We start from the raw sequence: 16,711 nt of genomic DNA, 5'->3' as shown, positions 1-16,711 counted from the left end.
AAGGCTAAATAACAACTCTTCTAAAAAGATGGAGGGGAGGGGAATATAGTAGTTTTATTATAGTGAGAAATGTATATAAATTATGTTGTGATATGACAGCAAAGAAAAATTTTAGCATTATTTCAGCCTACATTAAGAGAGATGATACCCCAAGTGAGGAAAGTGATCATCTCTGTACATTCTGTCAGACCACACCTGCAGTATTGTGTTCAGGGTATTACATTCCATGAAGGACATGAATAAGGGCATCTAGAGAAAGTCAATGTACTTAATGCCTTTGAATCATTGGTTAAAAGAGAACACTGAAGGAGAATATGAAAGGCATCTTTTGATATCAGAAATAGTATCATTCCTTAAGATATTTTCAAAAAGAGACTTTTTACTTTCTCTGCTTAGTGTCAGGGAGCAGTACTCCCTCTCCCCACCAAAAGAGAATTATAAGAAGATTGCAAAAAGAACTGTCTAATACCTTTGGCAGACATGCTGCTGACATGATATGCCATCCAGAAGCTCAAAATATTGTCTTTTTCACCTGAACAATTGCTAACAGGAATAAGCAAGAAGAATCAGTTTTTCTATTTAGTGCTTTCTCAATGCAACCCAGTTGAAATGAAATAGTCTGTATCTTCATCATATAATGAGAGGATTGCAATTAATTGTAAGATATCTACATATGTTCCAGATCAGGAAACAGGGCCTTCATATCACATTTTGGGGGGCTTTTTATATGAATTAATAAAATACTGTCCAAATGTTTTGCATATTTTGTCCTTATGTAAGTAGTATTCCTCTATTAGCTTCTATTGGTTATTAGCAGAATATAGAAATTACATATGTTACTATGTCTTTCAACAGTCCCAAACCCTTTCCACTGCCATTACTTATTGAACCACAGAATTTCAGAATTTAGAACCCCAAAGGCCTCCAAACAAACAGGGAGCAGGCATTCACTCCTGGTGTAACATATGCTACAAGTGACCTCTGTCCAGATCTCCAGGAGGGAGATTTATTATCTTCAGAAATAGCTAATTGTCCTTTTATTCTGGTCTAATTGTGAAGTAATTTTTCCATACATTAAGTCAATTTTGCTCCGTGTTTCTCTGAAAACAAATCTAATCCCTCTTCTAACTAACAGTTTATCAACTATCTAGACACAACAATCATGTCCCCACTTAGTCTTTTCTTCATAATATTTGATATTATGTGACTTTCCATTTTTAAATATGAATTTAATTGTGGCAGGTGCTGGTGGACCTGGAGTCAGGAACTTGAAGTTTAAATTCAGCCTCAGACACTTAGCTGTGTGTCCCTGAACAAGACACTTAATCTCTGTTAACCTCAGTAAAATGGAAATAATAATAATAATAATACTCATCTCCTAGAATTATGAGAATATTGAGAAAATATTTATAAAGTGTTATGACTATAAACAGTAAAGTGCTATATAAATGCAGCTAGTATTATTAGCAACTAAGATTTTAATTCTATTCAGGATTCCATTGGTTCAGAGATTTGTGTTCAAGAAACAATCTGAGATGTCCTTAAGTCCAATGCCCTCATTTTGTAGCTCAGACCCAGTTCTCTGGGTAAAGTAACATGCCTAAAGTCACAGAATTATAGTAAATTGTTGAGGAAGGATTTAAATCCAGGATTTTCTAACTCCAAATCTGATGCCTTTCTGCTACACATTAAATAATCAGGCATGGGCCAAGCACCTTCCCACTCCTACCCCACCCCCACAAAAAATAAGACTCTGTGATCACATTGCCTTTGATCCAACGCTGAGAGCTGACTCCAAAGAGCTCAGTTTCTCTCTTTGGATCATTGCCTCCACTCTGGGAAAATCTAAATAAAACTTCAGTATGTCTAGGTTTCCTCCAAAGTGGGTAATAACATCTCCAGCTCCTACAATTCATTATATAATATCAGACATAAGACAACCACAGAAAATGCATTTGATGCAAAAATCCACAGGGGAAAAAAAGTTAACATAAAGCATATGTAATATTGCTTAACACTCAAATAGCCCATTAGAGCCCCTCCAGCTGTTGGCTCAAAGTAAAGCATCTTGGATGATGCTTAACTCTTCATTCATTCACATTTCGCCGTTATTAACTAAATAATTTATTACATGATGAAAGATGACAAAAGTCCAGATATCCTGCCCCCACAGCCATAACTTTGTCTTTAGTCCTCTAGCAGCAGATAATTTATTTGTATATGCTTTTAAGGAATCCTCTTCCTAAGAAGTTTGTGTCTAATCTCTAGATCAAAAACTTTAGAACTTGGAAACTCAAGAACTGAGAATTGCCCACAAGTTAATCCTCAGAGTAGAACTAACCTGGAATCACTAGTCTCTGGCCTGTATTGAGAAAAAAATAGGATGACAGAAGAAGGCAACCAGTAACCAGAGATCCAACAATTAACCTCTTGGTCTTGTTTGGGCAAAGCCAAAGAACATGTGCTTCTCCTAGAAGTCAGCTTTTCATTTTCCTGGTTAAGAGAATGGGGAAGGAGTAAAGAGAATTTTCTTCCTTTGGTACATATATTCTATTGCTCTCCATGTTTTAGGGGCACCAAGGAAAAGAAAGAGAAAGAAAGGAAAATAAATGAGTCATTTCACAAGTCACTCAAACAGGATCCTGAGGTAATAAAATGTTCCTCTGAAAGTGATCTATCCTTGATTCTCAATTAAACTAGAAGCAATTCAGTCATTGGGAGCCAATCAAAGGAGTTCTCTGTGACCACTTCTTAAGGGGTTATAGGACCTGTCTATCTCCAGAGGAACTATCCCTGGAACAAAAATGTCCATGCCCCATTATCTCATCAAGGTAATGGAATGATGAGGAGTGGAAGTTATCAAATTAGAGGTTCCCTTGATAATCTCCCTTTAAATATCTATAAATTAATATAGGAAGAATTGACATTTTTAACTATATTTTCTTGACTGCAAATTAAAGATATCTCACCAGTCCAAAAACAGTCAAAAATTATTCTGAGAATGAGGACTTAAGGAATCAAATGAAGGAGATGCTTTCAATGGCATTAATGGTATTGGTATATTTGTAGAATCATTCTACAGTCAGAGGTCTTATCCATGATGCTTATTACTAGTGTGACTTTGGGCAAGTATCCTGAACCTCCTTGAATATAAGTTCCTCATCTTTAAAATTAGAGTGTTAAACTCGATGATCTCTGGTTCTAGATTCATGACCCTATGATCAACCTATAGTAATGGTAAAAAAAAAAAAAGGACTGGAGATATCAGAATGTATGCATTTTTTGCATCCTACATAAAAAAGTTAAGGGGGGGTTGATATACTGTGAGATGAGTATAGAATATCTTAGATTTCATGCTGGACAATAAGTGATTCTCCATCTTGTTCCTATATAGTGGGTGCTTTTAGATCTTCATGGCAAAGGAAGATAAGGAAAGGATAACCTTCATTTGACGAGGAGATTTCTATTAATTTAAACATATGAATGATGCCACTAGAGATTTCTATAGCACTATCCATTTTTCAGTGGCTCATGGAAATAATGGTGAATTATATGATCTCCTTCCTGATACAGGTCTATCTGAAGGACCACATTGTTTTGTGGAGATAGGGTAAGGGCAGGAGGAGAAACTACTTAAAATATCAGACTAGAAGCTGTTGGTTTGAAAGAGTCAATTAACAATCAATTAATAAAAATTTATTAAGCACCTCCTATGCTAAGCACTGGAGATACAAAAAGAGGCAAAAGACAGTCCCTGTTTTCAAGAGCTTACAATTTAATGGGAAAGACAACATGAGAACAAATATATATCAAAAGCAAATTAAATAGTATAACTGAGAAATAATTAAGAGACAGAAGGCACTGAGATTAAGAGAAGTCGAAGAAGACTTCCTATAGTATCACTATTGCTGAGGATATGTCAATCAATCAAAGGACACTTATTAAGTCTTTATTACTTATTTCTTCATCATCAGGAATACAAAAACAAAAGTGAAATAGTTCCTGCCCTCGAGGAGATTACTTTCCATTGGGGACAATGTGTGTATATGTATGTATCTATGAAGAAAGTACAAGGTAAGAAGGATATTATCAGTTAGGAGGATCTGAAAAGCACCTGGAACTGGAACCTTCCGCTAAATTTTGAAGGAAACAAGAGCTTCTAAGAGGTCGAAGTGAGGAAAGAATGCATCCCAAGCCTCAGAGATATCTAATAAAAAGCAAGAGATATGAGGTAAAACATTTCCATCAGTGATGGAGAATCACTGACTGCCCAGCATGAAATCTAAGCTATTCTATACTCATTTCACAGTATATCAATCCCCCTTAGCTTTTTTATGTAGGAAAAAAATGCATACTTTCTGATATCCCCAGTGCTTCTTTCTTACCATTACTATAGATTGATCATAGGATCAAGAATCTAGAGCTGGAGAGAAGCTCAGAGGCTATTTAATTTAACACTCTAATTTTATAGATGAGGAACAGCAGTTTGTGAAGGGTTTTAAAAATTAAAAAGAGAATTTTATATTTGATCCTGGAAGTAAAAACGAATCACTGGAGTTTATTAAATGAGGAAGGGGTGAATAACATGATCACACTTATGCTATAGAAGGTGGCTGAGTGAAACATGGAGTGGAGTAAGGAGAGAATTGAAGTATGGAGATAAAAGAACAGGCTATTGCACCAGTCCAGAAATGAAGCGATGGGCACTTCCACTGGGGTGATGGTCTTGTGAATGGAAAGAAGGACATGTAGACATTGTTATCCATTCTTCAAACTTGAAGAGAACTAATGATGTCACAATGCTAGAGTCAAGGTTTAGTGTATTGACCGTACGTGATCAGTCCAATATGATCTTAGCTCTACCACAGTTCTGGCAGAAAAAGTCCATTTAAACATTTGGGATGGAGATATCTCTAGATTTGTATAGCTGATATTCTTTGGGCTACTGAGATTCTGCTTTTCTCATGGAGTGCAACACTATCTTTAATGTGAACACACCATGTTATGTCAACATCTCCCAAGCCTCACAATTTCTACTAAATCTCTTCAGAGAGCTCTTGAGAGTGACCTTGTACCACTCCTGCTTTGTGTGACTTTTCTATGAAATATTCTTTGGGGCAAACATATGTTTGGCATTTGAGCAATGCAGCCAGCCCACCTGTTATGTTTTCTCTAATTTGACTGGCAATTCAGCTCAAGAGAGGATCTCAATGTCCCATATCTTATCTTGTCAGGTAAACTTTGGAATCTTCCCAAGACAATTCAAATAGAAGCAGTTATATTTTCTGGCATAGCTCTGGCAGACTGTCTAGGTTTCATAGGCATACAACAATGAAATCAGCATAATGACTCTGCAGACCTTTAGTTTGGTAGATGGCCTAATATCTCTTTTCTCCCACACTTTGTTTTAGAGCCTCCCAAACATTAAGCTAGCTCGGGCAATACATGCATCAACCTATCACTTATGTGGACATGCCTGGAAAGTATACTGCCAAGGTAAGTGAACTAATCCACAGCACTCAAAATTTCTCCATTTGTTATTACCAATGGGTCTATGTGTGGATATTGCAAAGCTGATTGCTGGAGAATCTCTGTTTTCTTGGTGTTGATTATCAGGTCAAAATTAGTACAAGTGGTAGAGAAATGAGTGAAACTATAGCATCTCAGACACAGAAGCTGCACTGAATGCATCATCATCTTCTTTCCTCACCTCAAAAAAAGTCAAGCACTAATTATCCCTCTATTTTGGTCTTGACTGGTAATCTTTTCAAGTTAAATAGTTTACCACCTATATGGCAACTAATCTAATGCAGTTTTAACCTCGTTGAAGGCATATCTGACCATGTCATGGAAAACATCATGTTAAAAAATGTGGGAGCACTTCACACACACCCCTGCTTCATTCCACTGGTGGCTTGGAAAACATGAGAGTATCATCCTTCATCCAGAATTCATGCAAGCATTCCATTACGAAACTAACATTCAATTCTGATAAACTTCTATAGTGATTTTCCACAAATCCTTGACTGATTTTACTAACAATCTTGGTAAGATCATTGATCACTGATTATAACACCACATATGTTCATCTGGACCACAACACTCTCAAACATCGGGGTTAGTTTGATAAAAATGATAGGGAAATTCAGAAGCTCCTAAAGAAAAAACAAAAAACTTCACAGGGTTTACCAGCAGGACAGTTCATCCGTCTCTAAGAAGGTCATTTTTAATTCCACTAAAAATAAAGTGCAAATGAAGCTTAGATGCAGGAATTTGGGCTCAGTAAAAAGGCAGATAAGATTCAGTTTTATACTGATAACAATAGGGAAAAAAAGTATGATGCCCTAAAAGCTATTTATGAGTCAAAGATCTCTGCTGCTGAAGGAGTCCCACTAGTCAGTGATAAGGGCATGATCTTGGAGAGATAGTTGAATACTTCCACAGGGTTCTCAACAGATCATCATCAACCAATGATGAAATCATTGACTGTATACATCAGGATGAAGTCAATCCCTCTCTCGCTAAATTTCCAGCTGAAGAAGATTTTGAATGTCATTAGGTTCCTTTCCTGTAGCAATGCTTCTGGTTACTGATTTTATTCTGGTTGAGATTTACAAACCAAGGAGCCCAATGATCATACTGAAAGTGACTAACATCTTCCAGGTTATATGGCAAAAGGACATTATCCTAGGAGTTCAAAGATGCTTCCATTGTTCATCTCCATAAAAGAAACAGGCTGTCCTATGATAGAAGGGTCACTCTCCTAGTCAGGGTTAGCAGAATTCTAGTCAGACTCCTTAATTGTCTGATCCTTCACCTGATATATTGTCATCTATCTAAGGTTCAATGTGGCTTCAGAAAGGACTGAGAAATGTTTGACACAGTGTTTGCTGCCCAACAACTCCAGGAAATATGCCAGGAGTAGAACAGAGATCTATATACTATGTTCATTAGGCTGGCCAAGATATATACATATATATGTGTGTATATATACACACACACACATACAAGAGATAGTTTGAAGGTAGAAATGGCAAGACTCGGTAATAAATTGGATAGGTGAAGGTGAGCTTGAGGAAGGAGAAAAGCACAACATTGAGGTTTTGAGCCTGGATGACTGAGAAAGTGGTATAGTCCTCTACAGTAATATAAAAGTTGGAAGATGGAAGAATATGAAGGGAAAGATTGAGTTTTGATTTGTACATGTCAAGCTTGAGATGTCTAAGGCATATCCAGTTCAAGATGTCCAAAAAACAATTGGTGCTCTGATTAGGAAAAAGGGTAGAGATGGATAGATAGATCTGGGAATCCTCTGCATAGAGTTGGTCATTGAACCCAGGAGAATTAATTAGATTACTAATTGAAACAGTAGAGAGCAGTGTCAGGCACATCATAGGCTCTATGTAATTATATTATTACTACTAAAGAGCAATGAGATTGGAAAGGTAGGTTGGGATTGGGTTGTGAAGGGCTTTATTTTTTTATTTTATTAATTTTATAATTATACATTTTTGACAGTATATATGCATGAGTAATTTTTTTATAACATTATCCCTTGTATTCATTTTTCCAAATTTTCCCCTCCCTCCCTCTACTCCCTCCCCTAGATGACAGGCAATCCCATACATTTTACATGTGTTACAGTATAACCTAGATATAATATATGTGTGTAAATCCAATTTTCTTGTTTCACATTAAGTATTAGATTCCGAAGGTATAAGTAACCTGTGTAGATAGACAGTAGTGCTAATATTTTACATTCAATTCCCATTGTTCCTTCTCTGGGTGTAGTTGTTTCTGTCCATCATTGATCAGCCGGAAGTGAGTTGGCTCTTCTTTATGTTGAAGATATCCACTTCCATCAGAATACATCTTCATACAACATTGAAGTGTACAGCGATCTTCTGGTTCTATTCATTTCACTCAGCATCAGTTGATGTACGTCTCTCCAGGCCTCTCTGTATTCCTCCTGCTGGTCATTTCTTACAGAGCAATAATATTCCATAACCTTCATATACCATAATTTATCCAACCATTCTCCAATTGATGGACATCCAATCATCTTCCATTTTCTAGCCACTATGAAAAGAGCTGCTACAAACATTTTGGCACATACAGGTCCCTTTCCCCTCTTTAGTATTTCTTTGGGATATAAGCCCAGTAGTAGCACTGCTGGATCAAAGGGTATGCACAGTTTGATAACTTTTGGGGCATAGTTCCGGATTGCTCTCCAAAATGGCCAGATTCTTTGTGAAGGGCTTTAAATGTCAAACAAAGAAATTTATATTTGATCATTTCCATAACAGGGAGCCACTGGAGTTTATTGGGTGGGGGAATGAATGATGTGATAAGACCCACACTTTAGGAAACTCACTTTGGCAGTTGAATGGAAGAAGATCTGTTAAAAAGCTACTGGGAAAATCCAGGTTAAGAGATAATGAAGGTGAAGAAATAATCTCTCTGAGTGGTATGTGATTGGGCCAAAGGTTACAAACTAGGGCAGTTAGATAGTGTCATAGTGTGTAAAGTGTCAAGCCTGGAATCTGGAAGACTCCTCTTCCTAAGTTCAAATCTGGCATCAGACATTTACTAGCTGTGTGACCCTAAACAAGTCACTTAATCCTATTTATCTCAATTTCCTCATCTAAAATGAGCTGAAGACAAAAATGGCAAATCACTCCAGCATCTCGGTCAAGAAAACCCCAAGTGGGCTTATAAAGAGTCAGACATAACTGAATATCAAAACAGAATTGAAATGTGAATTCAGACCTCCTAAATTCTGTTCTGATGAATTTTTTTTCCCTTTGTACCTCCATGGAAATTATTGCCAGCTTTCAACTGAGCATTATCATGCTAGGACCTTAAGATATCCTCAAATTTCTAGGCTGCAAAGGGAAGAAACTCAGAGATTCCTGCCTATGAAATAATCCCTACTTTTTATATATGCTTCAATAAGCCCCTGTGGAGGTTCATGGGTTCCAGAGGGTCCTGGGGCTGGAAGCTGTTCTTTCAACCTTGTCTTGAGTTTTGTTTCTGCTGTCTCACACATGCTGGTGAGGAAGTCATTTCCTTCTAAACTCAGAATCTTCACTCTGTTCCTCAATCCCCTTTTCAGTTAAAAGAAAGAACTGGCCAGTGGGTGCTCTGATCCCTCCCCTCATACCCTCTGATCAGTCTCAAATCCATACTTTTGACAGTTGCAGAATGCTGTCAACATTCTCCCTTCTACTCAGTGTTTTTTTTTCCCCTAATTCTTCCCTATCTTTTAAGACAATCACAGAAATCTTACTCCTTCATGAAGAATTTCCCAATGGCTTCATCCTATACCAATTTCTAAGTCCTTTAACCTCTTACTCTACTTATTACTTAAAGGAGGGGAGAGGAGGAACAATGAAAAAAAATTTATTAAATTCCTACTATATGCCAGGAAATAAGCTGAGTGCTTTATAAATATTATCTCGTTTGATCTTCCCAACAATTCTGGGTTTATTGTTAGTTGTTTCAGTCATGTCCAATTCTTTGTGACCTCATTTGGGGTTTTCTTGACAAAGATACTGGAGCGGTTTGCCATTTCCTTTTCCATTTCATTTCATAAATGAGGAAGCTGAGACAAATAGGATTAAATGACTTGTCCAAAGTCACACAGCTAGCAAATATCTTTTGCCAGATTTGAACTCAGGAAGATGAGTAGGTGCTATTATGATTCCCATTTTGCAGGTGAAGAAACTAAAACAGATGGAAGGTAAGTGATTTATTCAGTAGTAAAAGTCTGAGGCAGAATTTGAACTCAGATCTTTCTGACTCTAGCCACAGTACTCTATCTGCTGAACTACTGAGCTAAAAAAACAACAACAAAACTCCACCATACTGAAGAAAATAACCTTAAAAACAGAAAGACCAAATGATTTTAAAAGTCACAAAAATCCACTGAAGAGAACTTTTTTAAAAAGTAGAATTGGCCAAGTGGAAAAAGATATATATACAAAATATTAAAAAAAAAATATATATATATATATAAGCCCCAAACCAGCCATATTAGTCCTTACTTATCCCTGTTGTGTATAGTTACTTAATATCACCAATGGTGTATAGTTAGTCAATCAATCAACAAATAGTGATCAAAATATGCAGTATTCATTGAACTAGAAAAATGGCAGAAGAGGTCCGGTGAAGTTCAGTTGTCAAGTGTTTTGAAGTTGGTCACAAGAGTTTGAGTTTCATGTGGTAGAAAATAGGGAGCTATGGTAAGTTCTTGAGAGAAGAAGCAATGTGATCACATGATGAAAACTGTTTAGGAAGGAGTCTAGCTGTGGTACAAATGCTGGCTAAGAACAGCAAGCCTGTAAGCACAGAAATAAAAGGATTATTGTCAGGAATAAGAGTGACCACAGCTAAAAAAAAAATCACAGATTGCTAGAACTAAAGGTCATTTCATCAACTTCCTTATTTTGTAGATGAGGAAAATCCCCTCATTTTATACTTTGAGGCTCAGAGGGGTAAATTAATTTGCTCAAGTCAGTGCGTCTAAAATGGATCAGAAACAGGATTCAAACACAGATCTTACTTCAAATCCACTGTTTTATTTCCATCTCTTTAAAACTAAGTAATTCTTTGTATTTGAGCCAAGACAATACAGTAACAGAAGAGTTAATGTAATTCACCTCTATTATATGTAAGCTGAAGTGAGTTATAGATATATAGTGTAGTGAAAAAATTCTGGACCTGGGTCAGAAGAGTCCCTGAGTTCTGTCTCTGATCCTAACTAGGTGTGTGACCATGGGCCAGAAATTTAACCTTTTTCATCCTCAGTTTTCATCCTCATTATCTGTGTCCCTAGATTGTTGGAAGAATCAAATGAAATCATGTATATCCCAGAAATTGTTTCCTCTCACAAGATTCTAGGAGTTAGGGCTAGGGTTAACTCTCTAGGGGGAAAGCTACACATTAAATGGACGCTAGTGGGGAGGAGTTTCCATAGGAATAACTGAAAAGAGAGAAAAGTCATGAATTCCAGAGGCACAGATAGGTTTTTGGAGCTAAAATCTTGAGTCTTCCTTCTTCCTTATTCTCTAATCTGTTGGGGGAAGGAGAGGGGGAGCAGCAACCTCTCAAGATTGCTCAGCAATGGGAGGTTGGTTCAGAAATGTATTTGAAGCTAAAGGCAGAGATGTATATAATAAAGTGCATTGGCTTTTGTATAAGAGGACATGGATTCAAGTCACACAGCTACAAAGTAGCAGTGGCAAAAATTAAACCCACAACTTAAAATCCACATGTCCGTGGAATCTGAAGACATTCAAAGTATTTTTCCAACAACACCTCTATGAGCTTTAACAATTAGTAAAAAGATTACTCTCTTCATTTTATATGTAGCCAGATGTCTGGGAGAGAGAACTATTTGATCTTTAAAATTAGCATTTATATCTCTGAAATTAGCAAACACTACAAATTAGAATTTGAATTATTATTTTGCTGATTAGATTCAATAAAGTGATGGATAGAATGTAATACAGATAACATTTAAAATATAGAAATTTAAATAATAATATAGAAAAATTTAAATAATACAGATGTAATTTAAAACTGTCTTGTGTACAATTTTTCCAGAACCAATTTTTTACAGTCATATTATTTTTTTACTTTATTACTTTATTTTTCCCAATTACATGTCAAAAAAAATTTTAACCTTTGGTTTTTTTTTTTGAGCTCCAAATTTTCTACTACCCCCTCCCATCCCTTCCACATCAATGAGAAGTAAACAATTTTAAAGATTATACATGCAGTCATGCAAAACATATTTCCATATTAGTCAAGTTGTGAAAGAAAACACAGACAACAGAAGAAATATAAAGAAAACAAAATAAACAGTGTTCTTCAATATGCATTCAGAGTGCATCAATTCTGTCTCTGGAGGGGGTCATCGTTTTTCATTATAGATCTTTCAGGAAGAATTGTCTGGGATCTCTGTGTTGCTGGGAAGATCTAAGCTATTATACAATGTTACTGTTACTATATACAATGTTCTGGTTCTGCTTATTTCATTTTGCATCAGTTCAAGTAACTCTTTCCAGATTTTTTTCTGAAAGCATTTTGCTCATAATTTCTTAGAGCACTAGAGCATTTTATATATACCACAACTTGTATATCCATTCCACAATTTAAGGACATCCATTTAATTTCCAATTCTTTGCCACCACAAAAAGAGCTACTATAAATATTTTTGTACACCTGGGTTCTTTTTCTTTTTTTTTCTCTTTCAAGTACAGACCTAGTAATGGTATTGCTGAATTAAGTTTTATAGCCTTTGGACATCATTCCAAATTGCTCTCCAGAATGATTGAATCTATTTACAATCAAACCAACAATACATTAATATCCCAATTTCCTACATGCATCATTCTTTTTTCTGTCATATTAGCCAATAGGATAGATGTGAGGCAATATCTCAGAGTTGTTTTAATTTGCATTTCTCTCATAAATAGTGGACTTTGAGGTGGCTCAGTGAGCAGAGTGTCAGACCTAGCATCTTTTCATCTTCCTCATCTTCCTAAGATCAAATCTGGCCATCGACACCTACTAACGGTATGACCCTGGGCAAGTCCTTCATCCTATTTGCCTCAGTTTCTTCATCTGCCAAATGAGCTAGAGAAGAAATTGGCAAGCCATTCCAGTATCTTTGTAAAAAAAAAACTCCAAATGGGATCATGAAGAGTCAGATGTGACTACAACAGCTAAACAACAAAAAGTCAATAGTGATTTAGAATATTTTTCATTCATAGGAATACATGTAGACATCTCTTACAGATTCTCATCCAGCCCAAAGATTATAAGTGACTTACTGAGACTCCACAGGCCTTAAATGTAAATGACATATAAACCACAAGCAAATTATTTTAGGCCTTCCATATGGGTCCAATAGCTGAATATAGCCTTGAATTTACTAGGCAAATTAGGAAGAACTTTTGACCACTTTATGTAGAGATGAAGGGGAAAAATGAGGAGATGACGACAAAAGAAAAAAAGCAATACTATGAAATTCAGATTTAGAAAGGGGAAATTTCTGTCACTCAGAACATTTTGGCCTAGGTCACACTCTTTCTGGTAGCCAAGGATAGCAAAGTTCCTAAAAATCTTGGAAATAAAATCACTTATCTATTTTTTAGTTTAGATTCTTTGTATAAGGTCTTTTTGAGAATGCCAGAGAACAGCTTAGATTAAACTATAGGAAGGATTAACTCTTTCCTACTTTCCTTTTCTCTCTTCCTTCCACCATGTACCAGTCATGCCCAGGAGGAAGCACCAGGACCTTGAAATTAAAGTATCTCTGGTTCAGGACCACTTTCAAGTCACCCAAGAACCATCCCACTTACCTGCTTTGTTCCTTGCCAAAACAAGACGCTGACATCAACATAAACTTGTTTTTGAGAGTAGACACCAGTTATGACTCAGATGACGCACATATACATGTTGAAAAAAAACCTTGGGTACATCTCACCTCCTTCCGTCTGCAGACAGTCACGTTCGGAACTCTAACCGCACAGATAATTCTGAAAGCCCAAGTTCCTCCATCACACAACCAGGAAGCCCATGGGAGGGGACACTGGGCTTCCTTCTACCTTTTAGTGGGGATAACAATAACAACAACAACAACAACTCAAATTTCTATAACACTAGAAAGTTTGCAACACTCCTGTGAGTAGTTAGTACAAGTATGAGTGTTCCCACTTTGCAGATGAAGAAAATGAGCTCTGAGAGAAAAAGTGACTTGCTTGTGGCCACTTGTGTTGGAGCAAGAATATGAATCCAGGTTTCCATTTTTTCAAGTCCAGCAACCAAACTTGTGTTAAATTAACTTTTAAAAATTAACAAGCACTTAATTTATCTCTCACCACCTTTTCCTTCCTTCTTTCCTCCCTCCACCTAAATGAAAACTAAACAAAGCAAAACAGAAACCTCTAGAGTTTCAATTCTTTACATACTGCATTGCAAGCTCTCAACCTGTCATATTTTCTTCTTCTCCTTCTTTTGCTGATTTTTATTGATTTCTTGTTTTTACATCATCTTTATTTCTGAATATACTCCTCCTTCTCTTCTGCTCGTCAACCTATTTTTAGTAACAATAGATGAAAACTCCAAAAGGGAAACAAAATAAGTTTAGTAAAACTAGGTAATACAATAAGTCAGTGTTCCTATCTGTGTAAAAAAAGGAAGAGACATATTCTCATTCCTTCTCCCTCTCAAGTTATCTTTTTAATTTGTTTTCTTTTAATAAAATTGATGTTTTTTGTTTCTTACATCACATTAGTGTTCTAAATATTCCCTCTCAGAGACATCCCATCCTATATTACAACAAGTATTTTGGGGAAAAGAAAAAAATTCAGCCCAATTGATGAATATATTGAAAAGACCCCCCCTCAAAAAAGTGTGATGTTATAATACCTGCCTCCACAAATTGGTTGGGTTGGGGGGTATGCATTTTCTCATATCTCTTCATTTGAACACCATTTGGTCTCCATAATTTTGTTGCATTTAGCTTTGATTTTTTTGGAGTATGACTGTTCTTTCCACTGACAATGCTGTCATTGTGCATATTATTTTCTGGGTGCTACTGCCTTCACTCTGAATCAGTTTATGTAGATCTTTCCAGGCTTCTCTTTTATTACACACATCACTTCTTGCACCACTATAATATTCCATTACATTCATGTACCACAATTTGTTTAACCATTCTCCAATTGATAGGAATCTACTTTGTTTCAATTCCTGGCTATCACAAAAAAAAGTGCTGCTATAAATATTTTGGACTACATGGGGACTTTTTTCTTATCAATAACTTTTTTCCTCCCAAGTCACTGTAATCAGATCAGCCTCCAATCCAAGAGCATAATTACATATGTACAAAGAGCTCAAGACTACTAGAGCCAATATCAGAGGGGATAAGAGGCAAGTCTTTCCCTGCCAGGTCCCTGTGAATGTGTCTTCTTTGTCCTTTAAGTCAAAGCATTTCTCAAACGTCCTCAGCTTTCAACCTTCCTGTCTATCCCCTAGATATGCCTAGACAAAGTATCTACCCTCAGCAAATTCTGACTCACTAGAATTTTGATAGCTTATGATATCTAGCCTCAGAGAAAGGAATTTGGATCCGTATGAGAGAGAAGGCAGCTAGATGGCTCAATGGATAGAGCATTGGACCTAAAGTAAAGAAGACTCCTCTTCCTAACTACAAAACTAGTCTCAGATACTTACTAGCTGGTAACTTAACCCTGCTTGCCTCAGTTTCCTCATCTATAAAATAAGCTGGTGAAGAAAATGGCAAACCACTCCATTATCTTTACAAAAAAAAAAAAAAAAACCTTAAATGAGATCACCAAGAGCAGGACATGACTGAAACAATTGAACTATAATTAAAAAAAAAAAAACCAGTAAGAGGGAAGAAATAGAGCTAGGGAGCAAGGCATAATGGAGTAAAGGTAGAGGAGGAACAGAAAAACAATAAGCTTATTTTTTTCCTTTTAAAAATTTTATTAATTGAGAAGGAGGGTTGTGTAATTTGCCACATTGTCAACATAAGTCTCCCAGTTGTGAGATTCCTAGTTGCTCCCTGACAATTTGGTGGAAGTTGGGTCAAGCTTGAGTGAGTCCATGAAATCTCTGTTAATAAAGGCTCCCTAGTAACTAGACCAGAAGCCTTATGAGGTAAATAACATAAATATCAGAATCTCCATTTTATAGATAAAGAAACTGAGGCACACAAAGATTTTTAAGCAACTTACCCAAGTTTATATTATTTATTTATATAATTAATAAATGAACTTTGAGATAGGACTGAGGACCCCAATATCAAATGTAATATTCTTTCCACCACACTATAAGTTTAGAGTTTGATTTAGAACTAAAACAAAAAAAACTGTTTCACCCAAAGTAATAGAAACTACTTTTGGGGCAAGTGACACTAAACATCTCCCCAAATTAAGAAGAGGGGTGCTAGATAGGAAGAAGAAAATATTAGCAATGGAGATTGTGATCTTGACTCAGACAAAGCAAGTGGCCTTGTCATTTATGATTCCTCCCCCAAAATAATGGAGACACAAACCCACAGGTTTATGATACCTATAGAGAGGCATAGAGAAAAATGGGGGATATGAATGGATAAGTATGTACATGTGTGTGTGTGAGTATGTGCATGCCATTGGAGTCAGGGTATCCACTTGATCTGGGTTGACAATATCATGATAAGCACCTATTCCCAATACCTTCACACTTTCGTAGATGGTTATCATTCTTATTCTTGTTCTTATTTGTTCATTTTTGAAGAGAACCAGTGAAGTCATGGATATTTTGGCTTGTGTGTAATTTGGATTTAAGTGATACAGAGCTGCACAAAGTTATCACTACATCCCCTCTTTCAGAATCAGCAAAATCCAAAGGTAAAATACAAAAGTCAGGATAACAAGTGATGGTCTGCAGGGTTGCTATCTTGAATATCTGACCAACCTCTAAGGGCCTAACTTTTTGACATTCCTTGCCACGGCTCACCTAGAAGAAGTTAGGGCAGGGGTGGTAGATTTTAAGCACCACAGAGAAAGTGAAGGGGAAAGATTGGTAGTGTGGGTAAGGGATATTAGACCTCACTCTCCCTAAACCTGTTGACTCAATCCCTACAAAACCATTGATACATGGCCTCAAACCCTGTGACCTCAGTACTCTCAGC

At 36.5% G+C, this 16,711-nt stretch overlaps 1 long non-coding RNA gene across 1 annotated transcript; it reads left to right on the top strand.

Annotated features, from left to right (window-relative positions):
• Positions 1–2,580: 2,580 nt before the first annotated feature.
• Positions 2,581–13,448, top strand: LOC141541057 (uncharacterized). Its single transcript, XR_012481638.1, has 4 exons — positions 2,581–2,647; positions 3,975–4,231; positions 5,412–5,496; positions 13,281–13,448. It is a non-coding gene; the product is annotated as an uncharacterized LOC141541057 (long non-coding RNA).
• Positions 13,449–16,711: the final 3,263 nt, after the last annotated feature.

Source organism: Sminthopsis crassicaudata, chromosome 4 (assembly GCF_048593235.1).
Source record: "Sminthopsis crassicaudata isolate SCR6 chromosome 4, ASM4859323v1, whole genome shotgun sequence".
Taxonomy (NCBI): Eukaryota; Metazoa; Chordata; class Mammalia; order Dasyuromorphia; family Dasyuridae; genus Sminthopsis; species Sminthopsis crassicaudata.
This window is presented reverse-complemented; position numbering and strand designations above follow the sequence as displayed.